This window comes from Sus scrofa, chromosome 1, assembly GCF_054392235.1.
Source record: "Sus scrofa isolate SSC_HxYL_T2T_F1_AM1 chromosome 1, Sscrofa_HxYL_maternal_Yorkshire_Landrace_v2.0, whole genome shotgun sequence".
Lineage (NCBI taxonomy): Eukaryota > Metazoa > Chordata > Mammalia > Artiodactyla > Suidae > Sus > Sus scrofa.
The window spans coordinates 58869298-58895559 of record NC_139383.1 but is presented as its reverse complement, the minus strand read 5'-3'; the positions used below and the strand labels follow the sequence as shown (position 1 = coordinate 58895559).

The 26262-nt window shown below is 38.1% G+C and overlaps 1 long non-coding RNA gene across 1 annotated transcript in view; it reads right to left on the bottom strand.

The window, feature by feature from the left end:
* Window positions 1–26262, bottom strand: part of LOC146406111 (uncharacterized) — a 284015-nt gene that overhangs the window by 214912 nt on the left and 42841 nt on the right. Inside the window, exon 2 of the long non-coding RNA XR_014805995.1 lies at window positions 20427–20473. This is a non-coding gene — a long non-coding RNA (uncharacterized LOC146406111). The remainder of the gene's footprint in view (window positions 1–20426; window positions 20474–26262) is intronic.

Sequence of the window (26262 nt, the reverse complement as noted above, 5' to 3'; positions counted from 1 at the left end):
TTTGAGACCAACAAATGCACACTGTGGTATATGGAATGGCTGGCCAACAGGGACCTGCTGTATAGCACAGGGAACTCTGCAACATTCTGTGATAACCTATGTGGGAAAAGAATCTGAAAAAGAATAAATGTGTGTATCTGTATAACTGAATCCACTTTGCTGTACAGCAGAAATGATCACAACATTGTAAATCAACTATACTTCAGTAAAAGTTTTAAAAATAAAAATATATTCATAATTAGTTACAATTATTGTCTTAAGACATTTAGAACATCCTTGAATAAACAGTGATTTGGCAAAAATACTTATTGCTAATCCCAAGATTTCTTCTGCTGTAAATGAGGTCAAGTTTCTCCAGCATTTATCTCCTAATTTTGACTGATTCTTTGGACCCACAGCCACCACACTGAACTGACAGCATCCAACAGCAGAAAGCGAACTGCCTCTGCTGGGAGACAAGTCCATTGCTTGCTCTGGGGCCTCCTTCCAATTCCATGAAGTGGGGCATTGTGGAAACACACCAAAAGAGCACGCATCACATTTGCTTCTCCTAAAATAACCATCCTTCAGCTTCTTCAATCATGGCTTTTACTACCTCCCACCTCCCAGCACCTGAAATCCCTGGTTCATCAAAGGCCTTTCTAAATTGAAACCCAGGATGCACTAAGCATGGCTGGAAACACTTGGTATCTGACTTTTCTTGACCTGCAATAGAGAATAGAGTCCAAAAGTGTATGAATTCTTAGAGCAATAGTGCCTCTGTTGATGTTTTGAATATATATTTATGAAAATCACAATATTTTTTTTCTTTTTCTTTTCTTTTTAGGGCTGCACCAATGGCATATGTAAGCTCCCGGGCTAGGGATCAAATCTGAGCTGCAGCTGCCAGCCACGGCCACAGCAACATGTGATCCAAGGTGAGTCTGTGACCTACACCACAGCTCATGACAACACTGGATCCTTAACACACTGAGTGGGGCCAGGGATCAAACTGGCATTCTCATGGATACTAGTCGGGTTCATTACCGCTGAGCCACAATGGAAACTCCAATCACAAAGTATTGTATACGAACTGCTATCAAGTCAAAGCTAGCCACACACTTCATGAAACTGGCTTAAGATATTTATCTCCTATTACATTTCTTTTTTTCCTGAGTCTAACAATATCATTTTAACTCTTAGTCCTATAGTTCAGTATATTCACTTTGCAGTTATTTATAATCATAAATTTCAGAAACAAGTACTCTTTGCTTCCTCCTTAGAGTGTATCATATAGTATAGTATGGGAGAGCACAGTATAGTACAGTTTATTAAATATTGAGGCTGGAAGAAATCAAGAACAGAGCCCTGGGTCAAAACATATTGATATGAGAGTGACCACACTGTGAAAGAAAGGAAAACAGAGGCTTTGGAATGCTGATGGGAGCATGGATTCCAAGTACCCATTAAAAAACAAAACAAAACAGAAACAGGTTACCTGAAATTATTTAACACAACTAAAGCTAACTTTACCTAAAGCTAAATTTTAACCAGAATTTATTTTTGTAATTTTCTAGTACATTCAGAAAATAATAATAGGTGGGACCACCTGAAAATTTACAGATTTAATATATTTCAGTAATTGTCTTGTCTCTTACAACAAGGAAGAGTGTGGTTCCTTGTACGAAAAGCAGTGGAAAAACTTCTGCTGTGGAGTCAGTTTTCCAGAGTTTCTATTTTAGCTCTGATATTTACTGTGTAATTTCAAGTAAGTTATTTAACCACTCTGTCTTGGTATGAATCTATAACAATGCTAACCTATCTGTAAGATTAGATCATCAGAGCTAGTATTTATCACATATTTATTATGTACCAGAAACTGCTCTGAGATCTTTAAACATTTCGATTCATTTAGTGATCACAGAAGATATGCTCATTTCACAAACAAGGACTATGAGACACAAAGAGGTTAATTAACTTGCCTAAGTTTACACATTAGATCCCAGATTTAAACCCGGTCTGGATCCAAGACACGTGTTTTTATTCACTACACTCTTCTGCTTCTCTGTAGGGTAAAAAATAGTGTGTACCTCAAAGGGTTGTTGGGAGAATTACAAAAAATATTACAAGGAAAATACTTGGAATAGTTAGACTTCAAATGTGTACCTATCGTTATTGTTTTAAAATCAGACATCTGTCTCTAAAAGCATATTCCCCACACACCTTTCAAGATATTTTCAATGCATCACAGGACAGCTTATCATTTTAAAATACTACATCAATTTGAACAGTTTCAAAATGATAATTCATTTCAAATATGTTTTAAGGCTAGTGTCCCTGGTAACTTGCAACACGCACATGTACTAATCCATATAGCACACATCAACTTAGCATCTAAATATAATTTTCACAATTAGAATTAATTTGAAATGCATTTGGAGAGTTCAACATTTAAAGAAATCCCAAGATAAACGTTTCTCAGAAAAAATAGTTATTTTGAAATGAGAACAATTTACCTTACTTGCCCAAATAAATATATTCTTAGTAGGCTTAGGGCAGACCAAAACTAGAATTGTGTCAAAAGAGGAAGGTAGACACATCCTGAACTATTGGCTACCTGATGGGAGAGTGACTGTGTCACATGACCATGAGCAAGCAGCCAGTTACCTATTCTGTGGAAGAACCTAAGAGAAAAGAAAAATTGCAATACAACAACTAGCCAATGCTCTGTGCTTCTGCAAAATGTAAAAATAAAGAGAGCAAGAAGGAGAGAAAATACAGTCCCCTGGGTTTGTCATTGTGTCATCTGCTAGCAAGTGTGAGGATTTCTTTGCTAGGGAGCTGTCTGAGCCGGTAAGATACTCAAAGGCACAAGAAGTATAACACCATTTCCTTTACAAAGAAGAGGACTGAAACACTGACCAGCATAACCAATAGGCTTAGTCAGTCCAAGTACAGCAGGGAGAAGAAGCCAGAGAAAGGAAGCCAAGAAGGAGGTTTATGAGTCCCTGAACAAGGACAATAAATCCTTCAGCACGTGGGTGTCAAGGCCTCAGTCTGTGCACCAGATGCAGCCTGATGGATGGGTTTATGGGTCCCAAAAGGCAAATAGAGATTGTTCTGCTTTTGGCCCCACACATAGGTGAGACAGAGCTCTAATGTTTTCCCCCTGGGGCCTTCTGCAATGTATTGCATGTGTCCCACTCAGTATTTCCATTTCTTTGCCTTTCATTTGTAGCTCTGAAACAATATCCTTAGATCCTCTGCATATAAGGAGCATTTTTACTGTCCCTAGACTGCCAGGACATCCCATGCTTGAAATTAATTAAAAAATATGTAATATCTCCATTAATTCAACTCACTCGAAAAATAGTGATATCCTCTCCTTGCTCTCATAACATTCAGAATCAACTTAGCCCACTTTGGATCTTCTTTGAAATCCCTTACAAAAAAGACAGTTTTCACCTGTACAGATCCATGCAATGTTAGAGTGTGGCTCAGGCAAACTTCCTGTTTGCTCATCAATGGATATAAAGCAGGGTTGTATTTTGGGCAAGAGGTCCCAGAAGTAAAGTATTGACATTTATCATAGATGGTCAGCCCAGAGATGTGTTTTGAAGAACGAGAGAGAAGAATGAGTTTAGCTGTGATTCCAAAGAGCTAAAATAGTGTTACAAGTGTGATCTGAATGGATAGAATTAGGATGTAAGATAAGAGGAGGTGTTAAAAAAAACAACAACACTGCCTTGAGGAGCACTGAGCTCCTAGCCTTGGGTAGTGCAAGTGCCTGACCTTAGGCCTTTGATTGACAAAGCATACATTTCAAAGACATTCTTTTTTTAATAATTTATTTATATATTTTTTTTCTACTGTACAGCATGGTGACCCAGTTACACTTACATGTATACATTCATTTTTCTCATATTACATGTTCCATCATAAGTGACTAGACATAGTTCCCAGTGCTAAACAGCAAGATCCCATTGCTAAACCATCTCGAAGGCAACATTCTGCATCTATTTTACCCCTTGAATAACCACACTGCCAGCTATGGCACAGCTACCAGTAAACAAGCTAGATAAGGAACAAAGCTGCCCCCTCCATGCGGTTTCCTTTATAGAAAGTCATGAGAACCAAGATAATTGACCACTTCAATGATCCTGCTTCTCCCTTCTGACTCCCTAGTTCCTGCTCTTCCTTTTAAACTCACCAATAAAGAAAGAACAGCTCTGAGAAATCCTAGATACCCCACACTGGGACACTGATAAAAGCAGAGACCCAGGTCCTGCCTCCCCCCTTTCTCTCTACTCCAACCTTGCTGTGTGACTTGGACATGTGGTATACCCTCCAGGACTTGTGAGAAAGTTCTTGTTCTTCAGTCTCCCAATGTTGTTGCTGAAGTGTGTCTTGCAATCAAACTAAAAACCACAAGGGCCAGTCCAGCCACAGCATCAGTTCTGGTGGGGGAAATGTCTGTGGTACTTGCCACAAGTAACACAGGCCAGGGTGATGTGACAGCATTCCTAATCAAATGCATCACTATTGATAGACTGAGAAAAACACAACGCCAGACATGTCCTAGACAGAGCAGTGCCCTCATGAGACCATACTATCCAGTCATCTTTCAAAAAGACCAGACATTCTGCTGACCTTTATGGTTGCTAGTCCCTCTTCCTGGAATACCCTTCAATGAAATATTTGCATATTTTTCTCCCTTTTCCATCCATGACCATGTTATATTTATCTCAGGAATTCAAAGATATTTATACAAAAATAATCTACTAGTGAAATATGCTATATTGACAAATTAAAGTAGAAACAAACTAAATGATTAACTCAGCAGTGGCAAACTTTTTTTTTACAAAATTCAAGATTCATTATTTAAGACAGAATTATTAGAAATAATAGTGCATTCATTCTAGTGGAAGGAAATTTCCTTAACCTGATCAAAGGTAACAGTCAAAAATCTGCAACAATCAGAAGTCTGTGACCAAATTAATATTGACTTCAGACAAAAGAAAGCCTTCTATTCTGATTTCTATTTTACACTGATCTATATATTAAAGGTGATTCAATAAGATAAGAAATGAAAGTTCAAATATTGAGAAGAGAGACAAAAAACATAATTAACTCCATAGAAAATCAAGAAGACCTACAAATAAATTATTAAGGCTTTTAAAGCATAAAGAATCCCTATATGCCAGTATAAACAAAATAAAAATTTAAGTGGAAAAAGAAGCCCCTCATTTATAATAGTAATAAAAGCTTTTAGCTGCTTCATAATAAACCTAAGAAATGAGACTCAAGAATTTTATGGAAAAAATTATGAAATATGAGAAAAATATGAGTGAAGTACATAAAATATGACCTAAATAAATAAAGCACTATCACATGGTAATGGATGAGAAGACTTAAATTGTAAAGTTATTGGTTCTCCCCCAAATTAATCTATATAATCAATGTTATTCAATTTAATAATCCTTCAGAATTTTTCATGGAACTTGACACATTAAAGCGCAAGATGTCAAGAATAGCTAAGATCAAGAATTAATATTGTTAAAATGGCCATACTACCCAAAACAACCTACAGATTTAATGTGATCCCTATCAAATTAACCATGACACTTTTCACAGAACTAGAGCAAAAAAATCCAAAAATTCATGTGGAACCATAAAACCATAAAAAACCCATAAAACCAAAATTGGCAAAGCAATCCTGGGGGGAGGGGGGAAGCAGGAGATATAACTCTTCCAGACTTTGGACAATACTACAAAGCTGCAATAATCAAGACAGTGTGGTATTGGTACAAAAACAGATACACAGATCAATGGAACCGAATAAAGAGCCCAGAAATAAACCCAGAAACCTATGGTTGATCAATCTTCAACAAAGGAGGCAAGAATATAAAATGGGGAAAAGACAGTCTGTTCACTAAGTAGCACTGGGAAAGTTGGACAGCTGCATGTAATTCAATGAAGGTGAGTTACTTCAACTCATCTTCACACATGCACCAAAAGAAACTCGAAATGGCTCAAAAACTTAAACATAGGACTTGACATCATAAAATTCCTAGAAGAGAACATGGGCAAAACATTCTCTGACATAAACCATACAAATTGTTTCTTAGGTCAGTCTCCCAGGGCAATAAAAATAAAAACAAAAATAAACAAATGGAACCTAATCAAACTCAAACATTTTCCATAGTAAAGGAAACCATAAAAAAAGAAAAGAAAAGAAAGAAAATGAAAAGACAACTACTGGAATGGGAGAAAAGAGATGTAACAATGCAACTGACTAGGGCTTAATCTCCAAAATATACAAACAACTCAAAAAAACAACCCAATTGAAAAATGGGCAGAGGATCTAAATAGACATTTCTCCAAAGGAGACATATGGATGGCCAGCAGGCACATCAAAAAATGCTCAACCTCATTAATTATTAGTGAAATGCAAATAAAAACTACAATGAGGTACCACCTCACACTGGTCAGAATGGACATCATTAATAAGTTTATAAATAACAAATGCTAGAGAGGGTGTGGAGAAAAGAAAATCCTCCTACACTGCCGATGGGCACTGAAACCACTATGGAACACAGAATGGAGGTTCCTCAGAAAACTAAAAATAGAACTACCATATGATCTATCAATTCCACCCCTGGGTTATATCCAGATGAAAGTATAATTCAAAAAGGTATATTGTCCATATGTTCATAGCAGCACTGTGACAATATCCAAGACATGGAAACAACCTAAATGTCCATAGACAGGTGAATGGATTAAGAAGTGGTACATACATACAATGGAATACTACTCAGCCACAAAAAAAGACCAAAATAATGCCATTTGCAGCAACATGAAGGCAACTAGAGATTAGTATACTAAGTGAAGTAAGTCAGAAAGAGAAAGAAAAATACCATATGATAGCACTTATATGTGGAATCTAAAATATGGCACAAATGAACCTGTTTACAAAACAGAGATAGACATGGACATAGAGAACAGACTTGTGGCAGCCACGGGGGAGGAGAGAAATGGACTAAGAGTTTGAGGTTAGCATATGCAAACCATCACATTTGGAATGGATAAACAAGGTCCTACTGTATAGCACAGGGAACTATATCCAATCTCCTAGGATAGACCATGATGGAAAATAATATTTTAAAAAGAACATGTGTGTGTGTGTGTGTGTGTGTTTGTGTGTGTGTGTATGCCTGGGTCACTTTTCCATACAGAAGAAACTGGCACATTATAAATCAACTATAATTTAAAATTTTAAAAATTAGCTAAGATCATTTTTTAAAGGAACAAAGTGGGAAAACTACTTCTAACAGATACTAAGATACATTTTGAAGCTATTTTGCAATATTGTACTGATGCAAAGATATACACATTGATGAGTAAAATAAGAAATCCTGGCATTTATGGCTATTTTTAATATGACGTAATTGGCCTAAGACATCTATGAAAAAAATAAAACACGCTGCTCAAAGAATGTTGCTGTAATAATTGGTTATCTATATAAAAAAATAGAAGCCCACACTCTACACCATAAATAAAATAAATCCCAGCTGAAGCAGAGATTTATATAAAAGATCAATACTTTCACAATTTTCAAAGAAAATGTAGACATACAACTTTACCAATGTGGTACAGGTAATTTTAGGGCAGATTTCCTGGATAAGATGATAAGAAGCCTGAGCCATAAAGGAAAGAACTGATACTTTGAACTAATTATAAAATTTAAAAATTTTTCACCTAAGATAGCATAATCAAAGTGAAAAGATAAGTCATGGATTTGAAGCAACCTATATAAAAACATAGGTAATTATTCAAAACTATGGATAAGGAAATCAATAAGCAACAACAACAACAAACCTGGTAGAAAAATAAGCAAAAGACAGAAACAGAAGAGGACTCTCAAATGGCCAATAAATACAAGAGAAAGGCTCTCAGCCCACTTGATAATAAAATGTAAACAATGACACGCCATTCACTCCCTTTTCACACCCACCAGATTGGTAAAGATGTTAAAGTTGGCAAGGATGAGGAGCAATGGAAATTCTCATGCACTGACATTAGGAGCATGAATTGGCCCAAATGTTTGGAGAGCAATTTGGCAATATCGAATAAATCTGTTGGCATTCATACTCTATAAGCCAGGAATTCTTCTTCTGAGTATTTATGTTGAGATATTTTCACACATTGTAATCAAGGCAATGAGTGTAAAAGTGCTCATTTTCTTATTATTTGTACTTTTCATTGGAAGGTAGTAATTATCCTCAACAAGAGAATGGATAAATGTATTATGGCATATGCAGGCAATGGTATATGATACAGCAGTTAAAATGAGAAATGGGAATTCCCTTTGTGGTGCAGCGGAAACGAATCTGACTAGGAGCCATGAGGTTGCAGGTTTGATCCCTGGCCTCGATCAGTGGGTTAAGGATCTGGCATTGCTGTGAGCTGTGGTGTAGGCTGCAGATGCGGCTGGGATCCTGCGTTACTATGGCCAGCAGCTGTAGTTCCGATTCACCCCCTAGCCTGAGAACCTCCATATGCTGTGGGTGCAGCCCTAAAAAGCAAAAAAAAAAAAAAAGAGAGAGAGAGAGAAATGATACAGAAATTGAAATAATCTATCAAAATATATCAACCTCAAAAACATGTTAATAATAATAGCAAATAGAGTGTTTACAACGTGCCTTGTGTTGTTCTAAGTGCCTTACGTACATTAATTTTCTTTACATTTGTATTTAATATCCACCACAAATCTGAGATTGATATTATTACAGTACCATTTCATAGATGAGGAAACTGAGGCATAGAAAAGAGCAGTGAGTTCCCTGAAACCAAACAGCTCATTAGTGCCAAAGGGGGTTTTCAGTTCAGTCTAGCTCTTAATTTCATTACTCTATACCTTCTGAATTTTTTTCAAAATTGTACTTTATGAAACTATATTTCTTTTAAAAACTGTAAAGCCATATCATAGACTATTCAAAAAAATACAGATGTTACAGGATTATAAAAACATCTATAGTTTACCATAACGATATTTTATAAAAACTTATAAATACCACATTCGAAGCATTTCACTCTAGCATTTACCCCTGATTCAAATCTCTCCCATGTAAAGAAACATGAGGTCATTGGCTGAAGTTGAAGACCTCACAATGTACTTTCTGCTCCAGTTCACTCCCCTAAGGCAGTGAACAGCTGTGGTCGGTACAGCAGTCACTTTCAGCCTCAGTGTCACGGCAGCCATAGTCGAGCGGTCTTTGATATGTCTGAGACTATAGCAGGAGTGTTTGAAGAGACTGAGAGTGGAGAGAGGTGGGGGTCAAGAAAGAGAAGCCAATACCACCCCTTCTCATATCCCGCTTCAATCCCCCCGTCCCAGCTTTAAATGGGTTTTTGCAGTCGAAACCACCAGTTTGGGCTTCACCACAGGTTCAGCCTACAATGGGGACACTTCAAAGACTTCAAAGGTAGGAGACACAGTACTGTATCTGGAGTGAAACCAAAAATGTGGGATTTAGCAAAGCTTTCGGAGGGTGGTTCAAGGGCTTGAAGTGATTTCCACTTAAATACAGTGTAACTGAGTGAACAAAAAGAGAATCAAAAATAATAGGCCCGAGGAAGAAAAAAAATCTCATTTTTCTCTTTTGTTAATGCTATAGAAATATCAATCCTGAGGGCTTGGTGAGATTTTATAAAGCCTGATCCATGAATCTGAGCCTTACTTTCAGCAGCAAAATTCAGGAAGCTCTACTTTTATGCTTTTCTACCCAGTTCCATTTTTAAATATTTGATAGGTAAAAAGAAAGGAAAGAAAAATTTAATAGGAGATGACTCCATACCAAGCTGTATGCTAGATGCTTTCATCTACTACATTTCATCTCATACTCATAACAATGCCTTGAAGTAGTATGATTATTTCCCATTTACAAATGAGTAAACTGAGGTTTCCAGTAGCTAAACCAACTCGTTCCATTAAGGCACAGAACTGAATTCGATGCAACTTTTTTGAAGCTGCAAAATGCATGCCTTTCCACCATACCACTTGGCTTTATGATAATTAAGTAGGAAAATGGCCTGACCTAAATAAGCCAAAATACCATAATTGCTCCTAGTTAAAAAATGCTCATTTTTAAATTTATATACAAGCTAAAAATGCTTTTTGGATCTCCTGAAAAACTCACTGGGGGTGGATATTGTTTGATTTTGGTTTCCTGTGATATGCTTAGTGGTTTCATAAGGTTTTAACTAGTGCCCATCAATAGTAATGGTGTGTGTTGCAATGGGTCCTGGGGGGCTCTGAGTCCATTCTCTAAAGGTCTTCTGGCTTCTAGTGTTTGGGTTCTAAACAATTAGGAAAACTAGACATGGTTACAGTAAGTGCTTTTCTAATTGAAAAATATAGGGTTTTTAAAACCAATTTCTCTACAAACTGCCCTGGCAAAATGAATATTGTTTAATTTTCATTTTGAATTAAAGACTTGGAAACCTGAGTAATATAGAGGCTAATGATAAACTGAGCTGAGCAGAGGTTCCTCTGAGAGCCATAGCGATGTATTAAAACAAGAATTATTTTGTACACTGTGCTGTACTTCAACATTGGATCCTCAGCAGACTGCAAAATCACTTCCCAGATAATGAAATTATAAAAGAATTTTAATTTCATGTTAGAACTTGTATTACAAATTATTAGGAAAAGAAACAGGGGAAACATAATTTTCAAGCAAATTCCTCCTGTGGATCACCAAACTGGATGGACTTTCTGCTGAGAAGACTTGTGAAAAGTGTCATCGGAGGCAGCAGAAATACTTTAAACTTCAAAACACAAATTCTGTTTGAGGGCAATGTGAATGTATTTAAATGTCAAGGACATTTCAGGGCTGTGATTCAATAGCACTGAAAAGGATGGTTTTCAAAATTCTGCTAGAGGAACATCACACAATTTCCAGTATCAAGGATGCCTTACTAAAAGGGCCCACTGGACCAAGGGCAAAGTGTCCTTCCCTGGAGTGAGCACGCAGGCCCAGCCAACCCTAAGATCACACTGATGCATCTGTGGGGCTGAAACTGACAACCGCATTTCCATGGAGGTAATGAGCTATCCCAACCCGAGACCGTGGCTGATTACTCTGTATAGACTTGGTATTTGGTCCGTATGAAATAACATACATTAAAGCATCCTCAGTTTAGTGAAGCAAAGGGAATTTCCTCAAAAGCCTATAGCAATAGGAACCAACTCTACAGTAGAAGAATGTTTAGGAGTTGTTTTCTTGGAAACTCCCCCATCCTTAGAGCTTGGAATTCATTTTACCCCCACATTTCAACCCCACTGAGGAAACTAGGTGTTCTCTAGGAATTCCTTAGCACCATAACAAGTCGTGAAAACCCCTTCTAGTAGGTAGTATGATTTTCACTGGCCCAAATGGAGAAGAGGCTGTCAGAATCCCAAGATGATCCCAGCCTGTCACAAATGTCCTTTCTATAACAAGACATAAACCACATTCTGGGTGTCACATACATTTCATCAAAATAGTCATAAAACTCATTAAATTAAAACAATGTGGGTCACAAATAAATATCTCTGCTAAGTAATATATTATTGAAACATCATAATAAATATCAGTAATATATTGAACATCAAATGTTTCAACTGAGAACACACACATATATACTCATTGATATATGTGTGTATACATGCTTGTGTTACACATGTACCATATGTGTGTATGTTGAATTTGGCATAATTTGAAAGTTTTGGAAAGTATTTGAGAAGGCAAAGCAACAAGATAATAAATGAACTTTCATTGACAAGTATTTTTTTCATTCATTAGCCCAAAGAGATATATTCTACACAATGATATCCAGCATTTTTGTCTAGAAAACAAATTTAAAACTGAGTTATCTCATTGTAAACCTGACTTTAAATTCCTTAAATAAATCTGCTCAAAGCTAAAATCTGTCCTAGACTGAAAAACAAGTAGATACATGAAGATAAAAGCAAGGGTCATGCGTGTAGCTTCATGTCGGCAAATGCACCTACCTTGGATCCCATGTTTAAATACCAGCAATGCAACTGTGTCTCTAAAATCAGTTATTTTATTCTAATTTTAGTTTCAGGTTCTAACCATCTCTAACATACTATCACATAATGTGCAATCTGCTGGAGATTCCCACCAAACTCTAGTGATAAGGAAAAGGAACACTATGCTCCCTGAGTTTCCTTCTTGCTGCTTTGTGGCTGACAGAGTGCAGTGTGTCTTAGTGAAAAGCCTCATAGCTCCCAAAGCATGAAGAGATTCCTATGAAAGATGGAAAAGTTAAGCAGAGAGTTAACAGCTGGGTTCTGGAACCAGAGCAACTTCAGCCCCACCACCTGGGACCTGAGAGACTTCATGCAAGTTACTTAACCTAAGCTACGACTTCCTTTACCTCCAAAATAAGGACAACATGGTGCTCACCTCATGGGGCTGTGAGTTAAAAAGACAATAGTACTTATAAATCTCTTAGGTTCACATTGCCTGGCATATAGTAATCATACAAATACTGACTTCTTGCTTTTGTTTTCATCATTAATTATTATTGCAAACATATCTATTAAAACATACATGAACTTGCAGCACCCGGTTAGTTAACTAGATGAAAAAAAAAAAAAAAAAAACAAGCACACAGATGGTAGTGTAATCTTTTGAGACCTTTTGTTTCATTCTCAGTAAATTCGCTCTTTTTCTGGTCAGAGAATTCCTTTGTGTATTGGCAAAAAAATCCCTGGACCACTCTCTGGTGGTCTTTTAGTTTCAAAAGCTTAAACTCATAAGAGGGATTTCTCAAAGATTTTCCAAGATCAGGCAGGAAACTGAAAATAGTAGAATCTGTGTCCTCCTTCTCCAGGGGCCCTAGGATGGTGTTAGGACCTGAGTGCAATTGTTTCACAGCAACCCAAGAAAAGCTGCGGTGGGCTTCCCAGGTTCAGCAAAGATTTCCAGGAGCCAAGCTTGGCCTAGAATATGTACAATGACTGTCTTTGAGAACCATGAGGATATCAGGTTGACCAAGGTGGGATGAAAACTAAAGGGCTTTCCTTAAATATTTTGCTATATAGAAAATTCTGGGCTTTCTTATCAACCTACTCAGAAGGGAGAGACCTAGTGATGAATGGGACCACTTTTGTGAAGTGGGCACTCAAGAGAACACTTTCTCAGTTATTGGAAAAACAATTTGACAATTTATTACAATTATGTGTGTACACACACATATATACACAATATACATGTATAAATACACATGTATTTATTAATAAAATGTGTTCTAAATTTGATAATTCTAACAGAAGATGGAATTCCTAGAGACTAAAGCAGAGATGACAGTGATAATGGCATATCTATTCTTTACAATATTCGTACAAACCAGAATTAAATTGATCTAACTTCCAATAAATTTCTCCCCTTCACATTACTGCATTTAAAAATATCATATCTCAGAGGGCTCAGCAAGTCGATTGCTTATTGACTTTCCAGTGGGTCCATATAGTGTAATGAGTCTTTATATCTCTATTTTTAAATTACTTATTGGATTTTTAAGATTAAACAAAGCATATGAGAAAAATTACAGCATTGGAAATTGGGAGAGTTGGTCAAATGAGTACATTATTATTCTATCAAAACTATATTTAAACTTTTCCAAATGAATATTAAAACACTACAAAGGATGCTTTTAAAAAGGTTTTTACAACAAGCAATTCTTTATAAATTGACTATCTTTTTACAATTTTAGTTACTACAATATGAACTTCTATCCCCATGTAAAAGTCTAATGGCTTTCTCTAGATTAGGTAATAAAGTCAATTTGCAATTTGAATGAATTTGTGTTCTTCTATAAGGGCTATAATGAGACTTTCCCAAAAAACTTAAAAAAATAGCAGAAAAAAAAGTCAAAACCTTCGACTATAATACAGTGCAATCAGAGTATTATTATAGAGGCAAAACTGACAGTGGCATTCCTCTGTTTAAAATACTTCTAAGGTTTCCTGTTATTCTTAGGCTAGAGATGGGTATTTTAAATAGAACCTATTAAGTTCCAGCTTTGCCTGAGCCCAGCTTACTGTGGCAGCCTTGGCACAGGCACTGTCCGATTTGCTGTCTCCACATGCTGTTTCCTTACCTACAACACTCATCTCTTGCCACCAGCCTTCCTCACCTGACCAGCTCTTTCCCATCCCTTCTTCTAACCTCTATATTCTTCTACTTTCTATATTCTTCTATAGAGTCCTGAATTCTTCCATAACACTTGTTTTCTATGTAATCAGTTCCACATTTGTTGCCCCTAAGGATTGTATTGAGCCTTAGCAGTAAGCTCCAACAATGCAGAAGCTTATCTGTCAAAGGAGTAACTGATTTCAGTAAGACCCTGAGTCCAGCCTCCCCACTCCAACAGTGGTAAAGCCCTCCCCTCCACCACCACAGAGAAACAGAAAAAAAGTTAGTTCCCTTCTCACAATGAGGTAAGGGGAATCTCACTCCTCACCATGGTGATTGTCCATGACTTAGAAACGCACTATTTTTCGTCCATAAATATCAAATACTACATTTGTTTGGGGAAGGTTTTCTTTTAACCCAAACAGCTTAGATAAACAACAATTAGCAAATCATATATCTTGTAAAGGTCTGGTATGCAGAATATACATAGAACACTTAAAAAGCAACAATAAAAAACACAAAAAGCCCAATTTAAAAATAGGCAAAGGATTTGAATAGACCTTTTTCCAAAGCAGATATTCAAATGGTCAATAGCAAGCATATGAAAATATGCTCGACATCATTATTCACTAGGGAAATGCAATCAAAACCACAATGAGATATTACTTCTCACACCACGAAGATGGTTACAATCAAAGGACAATCACAAATGCTGTTGAGGATGTGAAGAAATTGGAACCCTCATCCATCACCAGTGGGAACATGAAGTGGTGCAGCTGTTTCAGAAAACAATTTGTCAGTTTCTTAAAAAGTTAAATATGGAAGTGTGTTAGGGGCTAAACTGTGTCGCCCCCAAATTCACATGCTGAAGTCCTAGCTCCCACACCCCTGTACCTCTGAATGTAATAGCATTTGGAGGTGGGGCCTTTAAAGAAGTAATTAAGGTAAAATGAAGTCATATGTCTGGGTTTTAATCCAACATAGCTGGTGCTCTTATAAGAAGAGGAGATTAGGATTCAGACAGAGAGACACCAGACATGTGTGCATATGGGAAGACAACCAAGTGAAGACGGAGAGAAGGCTGTCGTCTGGAAGCCAAGGAGAGAGCCCTCAGGAGAAACCAAATCTACCCATACCTCAATTTTTGGACCTGGGGCCTCCAGAACTATGAAAAAAAAAAAAATTCTATTATTTACTAAAAAAAAAAACCAAAAAAAAACCATTAATGTTTAAGAATTTTCTTCCATCCCCTACATTATTTTCTTGATAAAAAAAATTCCCTTGGAAAACAATAGTTCTGAAGGGTGTAAAAGCATCAGGTAGAATACACAGAGCAGGGCAGAAAGAATATGATGAAAAGCTATAGGAACACTAGTTAGAATCCTAGTCCAAAGCCTTTTTTGGGGTAACCAAAAAATCACCTCTATAGAAATTTTAGAACCAAGGAATCTATATTTGCCAGAACAAATGGCCCAGAACTTGAAAAAAACTACATAAATCAGAATATAATCAGTTTTCACTTTACCTATTTATTGCTTCTGATGAAATTCTCTTACCAAGTCCTACTGAATTTGCCATTATCTGCCATGCCTGAAGTAAAATGATTTTTAAAATTCCCTAAATGATATTTGAAACGCATTTTAAGTTTAGGGTCTATTTGGTTAGTATTCTATATTCCACTTTAGGTACAATGGTAGACAATTATGTATTTATTTCCATGGCTTTCTTTACTTATTTGGCACAGTTTAGTTCAAATTGTACTTGTAAAACCTAAGATAGACAAATGTTTAGGTCACATTTATTCTGGTCTTTTAAACTGCTCTGTTGTAGCTGTACAATAAAACTGGAAAAGACGTGGTTTGAGTTGCTATGAGGATTTCTATTCATTTGCGCCAAATTCCACATTATATTTATCTCCTTGCTATCATTCAAATACAGACTTGATTCATTTTAAAAAATCGTCTTTGTGCTACCCTATGAGTCCATTCTTCTGGCTATATAAAATTAACTTCAATTCCCTTTGCTTTTGTCTCAAAAGTTTTTTTGTTTCTTTATATTCTCTCCTTGTGTTTCTTCTATGGCTCAGTGAATGGGGGGAAAACACACAAGAATTCAGTGGATAAATTCTGAGTCTCAGGTCCTCAGGGAACCTATCTCTGCCTCAGGTTCCTTAGACCAAGCAAGAAAAATGCTCTACGAGGTGGATGTTTCTACACTATGTGAAAGGGTCTCTTTTCTCTTAGCCTTAAATTAGAGGATTATGAAAGTCAAGTTAATTTTCATTCAGCCTTATCTTTTTGGAGTGGAACATTTCAAATTTAAAATGATTTTCCTTTCCATAAGCCTCAAATGAATTATATTTCAATGTGTTCAAGTAAGTAAGTTGAAAACGGTAAAGTGACAATGGATTTTGCCAAAAGACAGCAGAGGTTTATGGGCTCCAGCGGAGACCCACGTTTGGGTCCTGTCATAGGGTGACTTCATCTGTCATGAGAACCACAACTGCTGCCAGTTTGGTAACTCACATCCACTATGCCTGAGGGTAGCAGTAACCCAATGTCATGGCTCGGCTTTCCTGGTTTTGTCTGATACAGCTGTCCAGAGATGGCTCACAGGAACTCTAGTGAGGAAACTCCCCAGTTCCCATTACTCAGGTCACCATGGGGGAAAATGCATAGGTGCATTTTCTTTTTTCTTTTGTTTAAAGTCAAACATTTATATCAGCATTTTAAAAAACTGAAGTATAGTTTATGGGTACATTTTCTTAAATGAGATATAATTATGTTTAAAAGGTATTTTAAGGGAGTTCTGTTGTGGCACAGCGGGAAACGAATCCGACTAGGAACCATGAGGTTGCGGGTTCCATCCCTGGCCTTGCTCAGTGGGTTAAGGATCTGGCACTGCTGTGAGCTGTGGTGTAGGTCACAGACACAGCTCAGATCTGGTGCTGCTGTGGCTGTGGCATAGGCCGGCGGCTACAGCTCCAATGAGACCCCTAGCCTGGGAACCTCCATGTGCCGTTGGTGTGGCCCTTAAAAATGACAAAAAGACCAAAAATAAATAAATAAATAAATAAATAAAAGGTATTTTAAATCATACGAAATGAACATATTTTTTTCAAAAGTGCCTACTCTGTGTTGGAAGGACCCATGCTCAGGGGCAGCAGGGGTTTAACCGGACCTCTCCTTTCATCAACAGCCTTCTGTAGAAGAGGCGCTTGGGCTGAGTGATGGCCATGGCACAGCATGAAGCCATCCAGAAAATCTACAAACTTGGGGCTTGGAAACAGAGGATTCCACCCCCTACCAGAAAAAGGAGCTCAAGGAGCAGTTTTTTCTTTTTATGCTTAGAGTTCAAAAAACATCACTCCCAAAGAGTGAGAGGGATTTTTATAAACCCTCTCCTCCCATAGCTGCTTTGGTGAACAAGCAGAAAGGGTCTGAGAGAGATGTTCTCAGGGTTTGGGGTCTATGATAAGGAGATGTATTTTAAGGACTTTCATCTGAACAAAACCCACTCTAGTTTGTATATGTCTGGCATTTCAACTGGCAGCCTAAAGTATCGTACATATTTCTTAGGAGAGTAGTTTCAGGAATCTGAAGGGTTTGTAGACTTAACAAAATATGCACAATCTAAAAGGTGAGAGTTCAGTTTTATTGGGGGCAAAATAAGTATATAGCCTGGGAGGCAGCATTTCAGACAGCTCTGATAAACCATTCCGAAGAGATAAGGAAGAAGATCAGTATACATGTGATTTTGGTTAAAAGGGAGGTACATGCAACCATGCACACATTTTACAAAAGGTTGATGCTAATCTCATGAAGGTTACTAGTCACAAGGAGCAGACATTAACCATGAAAGATTTTAATACTCTTCTAGATATAAGGAGATGCAAGGCTTGGGTTCATAAAATCTTCTCTTGAAAATATCTATCAAAAAAAAAAAAAAAAAAAAGGAGTTCCTGTCATGGTGCAGCAGAAATGAATCCAACTAGGAACTATGACATTGCGGGTTTGATTCCCAGCCTTGCTCAGTGGGTTAAGGATCCAGCGTTGCAGTGAGTTGTGGTGTAGGTCACAGATGCAGCTTGGATCTGGCGTTGCTGTGGCTGTGTACGTGTAGGCCAGTGGCTACAGCTCTGATTAGATCCCTAGCTTGGGAACCTCCATATGCTGCAGGTGCGGCCCTAAAAAGACTATATATATATAACTATCTGAAGTTCTACTGTGTCAGTTTTCCCAGAGGACAGAGTGCCTCAAACCTGACCTGCACCCTGAGCTCTTTCAGGGGTGTGGGGGGTCAGCAGCTGCAGGGACTCATGATTCAATCCTTGTAGAGGCAGATGGCAAGTGCCCATCTCCAGTTCACAGACTAAATAGAAGAGATGAGGGAAAAATGGAAGTGAACGTCAGGAGTCAGGCCTGCCCATGAAGCTTCAGTAGATCAAAAAGTTGCCTAACATAAATGTAAGATATGAAAAGGAGCTAGGGATTTTGGATCCAGGAGATGATTAAGCTAATTAAGATAAAATTCAATATATTTGGAGGCTAGGATGTTAAAATCCATGCAGAGGTTATTTTTGGTTTCTCCTTGCTCCTTGTATTATTTCCGTGCTCAACTATGTTTGTTTCATGGAGGGGGTTCATTAGTCATACGCTATATTCATTAAAACTTTGAGGATGAGAAGCCTAATCATAGACCTTGACTACACTGGGTCTAGACCTCTTAAAATACAGCACAACATCACCATCTAGTGTCCAAAACCTGAAACTAATGTCAGATGTCACTGACCTATAAAATCACAAAGGAGCCTCAGGGAAAGCTAGGAAATTCAATAGGTAAGGAAACTGAAATTCTAAGAGCTTAAGTGATTTTTTTTTTTTTTTTTTTTTTTTTTGCTTATGCTCACAGAGCTATGAGAAAACAGATCTCTTGACAGGCAGCCCAATCCTGGTCATCCAAACCTAATTCAGTGACAAATGAACGTGTAACAGCCACTTAATATTCCTACGTTCTCAACAACATCCTGGAACGTGCTAAAGGAAAAAAACAACAAAAAAAGATCCTCTTTTGTTTTCATCTTTACCTCTAATTTACAGGAGCTGCCCTCAAGTTAGAATATTTAGATGATAGTTGGAATGTTATCAAATGTGGACAACCTGCTAAAAGGAACTGAAATAAATATAGATGTAATTAAATAAGCATCCAACTCATCCTGGCACATAGTAAAACAACAGAAGCATTAGGCAAGGGCAAGTTATTTCCCAAAGGGCTCTTTAGTAGCCTAGAAGATTCAGTACCTCAATATCAAAGGAAATGGGTACCCTACTCACATTTAACATTTTGCTTACAAGTAAAAATAATTTTTTAAATATTTGTTTCTATTCGCTAGCTGTTCTAGTTCATCTAAACCTTCAAAAGATAGATCATAATAGGAATGCACAACAATGACTATGATGATTTCGATGATAACTTTCATTATATTGTTAATTTCCTCTAATTTCACATTTTAGCCCCCAAGAGCCTGGTTTGCAGACACCACAGCTCTATCATCTATGAACCTACATGTAGCAGCTTATTTCTTTGTCAGTGACTTTAAGAGACTGTAGGTGAGGTTGGAGAAATGGTGGGAAAGCAAGCACTGGGATGGAGTTCTCTTTTCCTTCCCATTCATAGATTGAGCATCAAACAGATTAACTCTTAAATCTCCACCCCTGATTATACCAAAGACTTTCATTCTCCTTCCTTTTGGCTGCTCCTGGGTTATCAATACCCAGTATTCAGTACAGAACTCCCTGCCATCAGAGCCCTAGCTTAGCGGGAGTCCTGTCAGGGCCTATACTGCCCTTCCTGCCCCACTTCCACGCTTGCCTGAGGGTTACAAGGTTTTAATCAAAGGCATAAAGCCAGAAAGTCTCAAGAAGGGGTGGGGAGCTTATCAGAATCACCTAGGGAGATTTTCCTAATTATAGCCCAGCACACACCTCCTCTTCCTTACAGAGGGAGTGTTTCATAACCCTCAGGTATGTTGGGGAGGGAAAGAAAGAAGTTGAAACCCATTGGCTTCAAGCTAGGAGAGAGGTGAGGTTAATCTTCTTTTGATTCAGATTGAAAATACTTCAAAAGAGGGAAATGAAACCTTGTCTCCTAAGGATGAAACTATAATAAAACCTTAATTAATTTGGACCCCATTAATTCAAAATGTGTGATAATTAGAAAAATGGTTAGGTTAAAGTTTACCTTTCCTCTAGCTGGGGAAAAAGTGGCTGAAGATTACTTTCCAGTACCTAGGAAAAATGAATTTGCTAAGCAAATTAATACTTCCAAGGAGAAAAACATTTAACTCATGTAGTTTTCATACAATTCACATACTTTTAACACATCAACAAGTGTTCCCGTAATTATAAATAATCTCTAGTCATTAGAGTGGCCTCCCCCAAGGACCTTTTGTAGGCATCATTCAAGGCATCAAGTTATCTATTGGAAGTAATGTAATTAAGTTTCTTTACCAACTTTACACAAGTCGGACAGATCTTCCTCCCGGTTAGACCAAATTGGTATGGTTTTACTGGATCCACTAAGAAACTCAGAAGGCAACCCTAGCATCTCTCACTGCTTGTACAATTTAGTCATCAAATGGTATATAACTATGTTCAGGTCTTTATGTCAGCAAAGAGCAAGACAACACTTTTCTAAAAAGCGAGAATTAAAGATGAGAGGAGCCCAGCTTGGCAGTAAATACCTATGACTGGTTCAGTATCCATTTTAGCTTAAAAATATTATCAATGTTTCCCAAAGATCTTTTTGGTTCCATGCCTTGTGAAAAGGTGTTATTTGGGATGGGGGTTACGGGAAAGGAAGAGGGAGCAAAGATCTGTGGTCAAAACATTTTGGGAAATGATGGTTTAGACAAGATGGTCAGGTTGCTATACTATAGATCTTTTAAGAGCTTTTCCTAAGCAAATGGCTGATGTCTACTTTCAAGAGAGTGGTGCAATACTTCCTAAAGTTACTTTAAGAGGAAATCTTTTCCTCATCAAACAACCTGGGAACATTATCCCAATGCTCCATGAACAGTCTTTGGGAATCACTAAACCAGTTGTGGAACAATTAATGATTATCTTCAGAATTCCAATAGTTAACCAAAGATTTTCTGTGGCCTAATTATTTCAACTCAGCAAACAAATAATAAAATGTTATACCCTGTATTATTATATTCATCCACCCTATTCCAATTGAGTTTCTTACAATTGCTAGCTGTACCCTGAGGCTTTATGAACTGAAGTTCCTGTGGTTTGATTTAAAATATTTTAATTAAGTGAAGCTTTCTGCCCCAAGGCTTTCTAAAGCAATTTTCAAAACTTCACAAACAAATATGATACCAATGGTGTTACCATTGACAAACCACAACCATTTCCAAGCCTTTATTTCTTGCTTTGTTTTTTACCATGCATGGAAGTATTTTATTTCAAATGACAACAATAAAGCACAGAATTAGGCAATGTAGGACTAAATTTCTGTGCCCTTGGCGTGGTAAAAAATACAAAGCTCACCACAAAATAGCTTCAGCCACTGAAGAAGTCATCTAACACAGGGTGGTGGTGCCTGTATCTGACTTAGGACTAGGGTCATCAGTGTTTTCCTGGGGAGAGTTATTTCTGATTTCCTTTCAAGATGCTGTGTTTTCACTTTAGGAGTGTACATATGCATTGTTATGTGGCTTTTGGAGGGACTCAACTAGGGTTTGAGGGGATATTACAACAGAGTTTCTCAAATTGTTGTTCTAGGACCAGTAGCTTCAGCATCACTGTAAACAGAAATGCAAATTCTAAAGCATCAGTTTTGGAGTTTATAAAGACCTAAATTTCATGCTACTTAATCTTTCTAAGCCTTAGTGTCTTGTCTATAGAGTGATTTTTTTTTTAAATAATATGACCTTCCTCACAGAGTTGCTTCAAAGAGAAGAAAAATGAGACGATATCTTTGAAATACCTTCTATGGTGCCCAGCAGTACTCGCTTGAAGACAAAAACAATTAAGTAACCTATGGGCCCACTATTTAGAGGAGAAAGGAAAACTTGATTTAGGGAGAAAATAAATCTTCTATCTTTCCCCTACAAAGTTCATTCTTAGATGACTTGTCCAGGCACCCTAATATGCTGTGAAACTTTTTCAAATGTGCCCCCAAATTTTGTCCAGTTTATGAAACTGGTCCCTAAGTTTGGTGTATATACTTTCACTACAGTGGCTGGCTGACCGGACAGGTTGGTAAGCCAGTCACGTGGTTTGATAAGAGCAGAACTACAACTTGCTCTGAGTCAGGTAAGAGACAGCAGGTTTTTGCCCAAGAGAGTTCATATTGACTGAACCAGATAAGAAGTTGGCCTCCAGAGCTTAAGAGAGGGCTATCCGGACAGGGAACCTTGCCAGGTGCTGAGGAGCAAGGAGACCGTATGATAAGGAGCATTCATAAGAGCCAGGAGCTGTGACCTCTCCACTGTTTTTTTCTTCAACCTTTAGAATATTCCATGAAGGAGGTCCTATTCTTCTCCATTTTAGAGATGCAGAGCCTGGTGATTCGAGTCAATAAGCAATGGGTCCGAGGTCACAGAGTCTAGCATCTAGACCTCCCTCTGACTCCTCACCACTTCCCCCACCCCAGCTCTCAGTCCCTGGGGTGCGCCTATAGACACTGCACCATTATTGTTAAACTGTAACAGTGATTGTGTCGAAATTATTGCTGAATTGCTTCTTAGTTTTGTTTTCAGCTTTTCAATTCCTTCCATTACACCACTAAAATTTCTAATATCCCAAAGTGTGCCAAGAACACAGAAAGGATGATAAACACCAGGCTAGGTTTTAATGATAAGTTTCTACTCAGATATTCTACCCCTCTGCCTTGCCTTTAGAAACCACATTGCAAAGCGTCCGACCTCCTTTGATCCTGTCTTCCACTAAAATGAGTTTCTCTAGAGCGGGTTTAAAACTCATATTTGTATTCTACCGCGAATGCCTACAGTGACCCAGAGTCGCATTTCCTGCCTTCCCCTTTGGAATTCTCCCTGTGGCTTCTGTTTCCTGCTTCCCCAGTCTGAATTCTTAATTGGCCTTACCTCCCCCTCATCACCTCTGGCCCTGCTGGTTACCAGTCCCTGGGGAAGAGCCTTACTTGTAAGCGTGCAGGGAGGGCTCTCCTTCCATTTTCTGGAATAACTCAGGGACTGCAGCCTGCGCGCCAGGAATCAATTGAACCTACACAGCTTAGCACTTGTGCAGCTTTTCGACCCCCCACCTGCTTTTCCAATATCATCTTATCAGTTCCCTTCTGATCCAATCCATTACATGAAACTGAAGTATACTTCATTTATTAGCTGCTCTTTTAAAATTCTGTTAAGACTCGGGGAACGGAAAAAGGCGGAATGATAAACGCTCAAAAATGGAAATTTTGGTCATTTTGGGAAAGGGGTGTTGAAGTCTGGGTACTTGAGGGGTTTCATTATATACTTCAAAGTAAAATTAACACCATTTCTGGGTTTTATTCATGCCTTTTGAAATACATATCCACGCTAGCAACATCCCGTCTCTTACTCTTAGTAAACTCGTATTTAAGACTGATTGATCCTCTTATCTTTCACTAAGACTTCTTGGCCTTTGAAGAGCATTTCCTGTATCATTAAGATTTTGATTTCCAGTTCTTGAAACAGACAACAAACACCACTTTTCTAGTTTTATGGGACAGTTGGGCCCTTGTCATTAGCAAACACTTCAGGTTTCTGAACTGACATTTTGTTCAAGAGGCTATCAGAAAAGCTAATTATGCTACATCTCTTTACTTTAGAGTTGATGGCCTTGGTAGAGCAGCTCCAATATTCAGAACTTTGCAAGTCTGGTTGGGGCGTTCTCAGGCAAAGGCAATCCCTATAACACAGCCTCCAGAGTTTAACTATGCCACTCAATGGTATTGCTGCCCCGGAGTCCATTTTGTGTATGGCCAAGTGACCTGCAGGGGCTTTAAACAGACACCAGTCACCTCATGGAAGCCCTAGATAAAGCTCACAGAGTCACAAGTAAATGTTAAGTTCCTAGTACGCCTTCCCCAACAGCCCTTGTAATCAGTCAACAGTGTCCCACACCACTCAGGGGATTCCCCTTGGGCACCCCTTATGCAGGACCCCCAAGGAGCTTAGCAAAACCCTACTTAGTCAGGCCTTAGCCCAGGAATCCCAAAGCACTGTGCCAACAGACCCTAAAAAAGGCATGTGCTCCAGGTCCAGCCCCTCTCTCTGCCTACACTCTGCCTTGACTTCCTCGGTTCCCAGAAGTGTTCAGTGTCCTTCCTCCAGGACCCGTGAGTAATAAACATCTCTATCTCAGTCTCTCTACTGGTCTTCCCTTGCACCATGCCTCATCATCCAGCACTCTGTGTGCCACTTAACACAAGTTAATTTAACAAAGCCGTAACATACAATGACATGATTGGAATGGCCAAGGTTTCTGGGACACTTCTCTGTCTTTACCAAAAAAATGCCCTCAGAATTTTCCTGCATAAACAATAAGAGAGATAAAGACAAGGTAAAGAGGGCAGGTTTTTGTAATTATCTCCCCATTACTTTAATTAAAAAGTAGAAAAGAGCAAATATTCTCAAAAGTAATTTTTTTTCTGGTACACCTAATTGTTGGCTTTCAAAAAAAAAAAAAATCTAGCACACACATTATTAGTTCTAGGAACTTACTCTGAAGCAACAGAATGGAGGCACTTGGTTTTAGGAGATTATTTGTCTTAATTTTGAAATCCATCTTGCACATCATCACTGAGGATTTAGAGAATGCTAACCCCCGCCAGTTCTTGACCCGGAAGACGTATGAGATCTCTTCATGCTGTAGCTAATGTCATATCCTATGTGTTGAAAAGTATTTCTGACACTTCCATAAAGTTAATCACAAAATCCTAGTTCCTCCAGCAAAGCATTAACTGAAGACCTCAAACATTTGGCAATTAGGCACCAGCTGCCTTTCTGATGTGTCCTCCTGCTGAACCTCCCTCGTACATCTTAAAAAGGAAGACTCCAGCATCTTAATCCTAACTTCATGTCACCATTCAAAATATTACCAGGTCCATATTTTCTTCATAATCTTCAGACACAAAAGTGGTATTTTCTGCCTAAGCTGGAGATAGGGAGAGAAAGACAAAGCTCTCCCTCTGTCCACAGTTCAGGCTAATGAAGTTTTCAATCATCTGTAGCCACCTTCCTGGACAAAACCAGCCAGACCTTTCATTTCTTTATCTACCATGACCTCAAACCAGAGTGCCATGCATTATTTTCCCTATGAGTCATGGAATCTTTCTTCTTCATCTCATGCTCACAGTACCTTCTCGTTAACTGAAGGGCAGCCCCTACAAGGCAAGTAGGTGACAGCATCCCTGAGAAAGAAAGAATGAGGAAAACTACAGTCTGAAAAACAAATCAATAGATACTTTTAATGTTCAATTCATGTGCTAAAAGAAACACAAAGTTCACTCAAGTTATGACCTTTCTCCTCCTAGGATTTCCATTTCAGGACTTTCAGTTGTGACTGTTATTTTTGTTCTCAGTAAATGTTACGTTGGTCCATCAGGGAAAGGTGAAACTCAGGACTTCAGATGTGAATTAATTGTTGATTCACGTTTAATTATGTCCTTAAATTGCTACCTGGTAGATATATTTATAGTGCTGTTTATTTCTGTAAAGGAAGTAACAACATAAGTAGCCTAAGAATGTAAAAGTAGAAAAAGCAATCTGTAATCAAACATTTTGTAACCTCTCAGCCAGCCACAAGCCAAGAGAAAATGTGGCTTTCAGTTGTAGAAAAAAAAAGTTGAGAGACATGTTGGAGACCGTGGTGGGCATTTTGAGGCACTGAAAGTTGTGTCAGAATCTAACAATAAGCTACCTGGCAGCAGCAATGGATCTGTGAGCAACCCCTTCTCCCAGTTTCTTCAGTGTATACCCACAATTGGCCATTTACCCCAGAGGAAGATAAAGTAATCGCTTTTACAATTTTAAAAAGTGAATTATTTTGAAAACTTATTACAATAA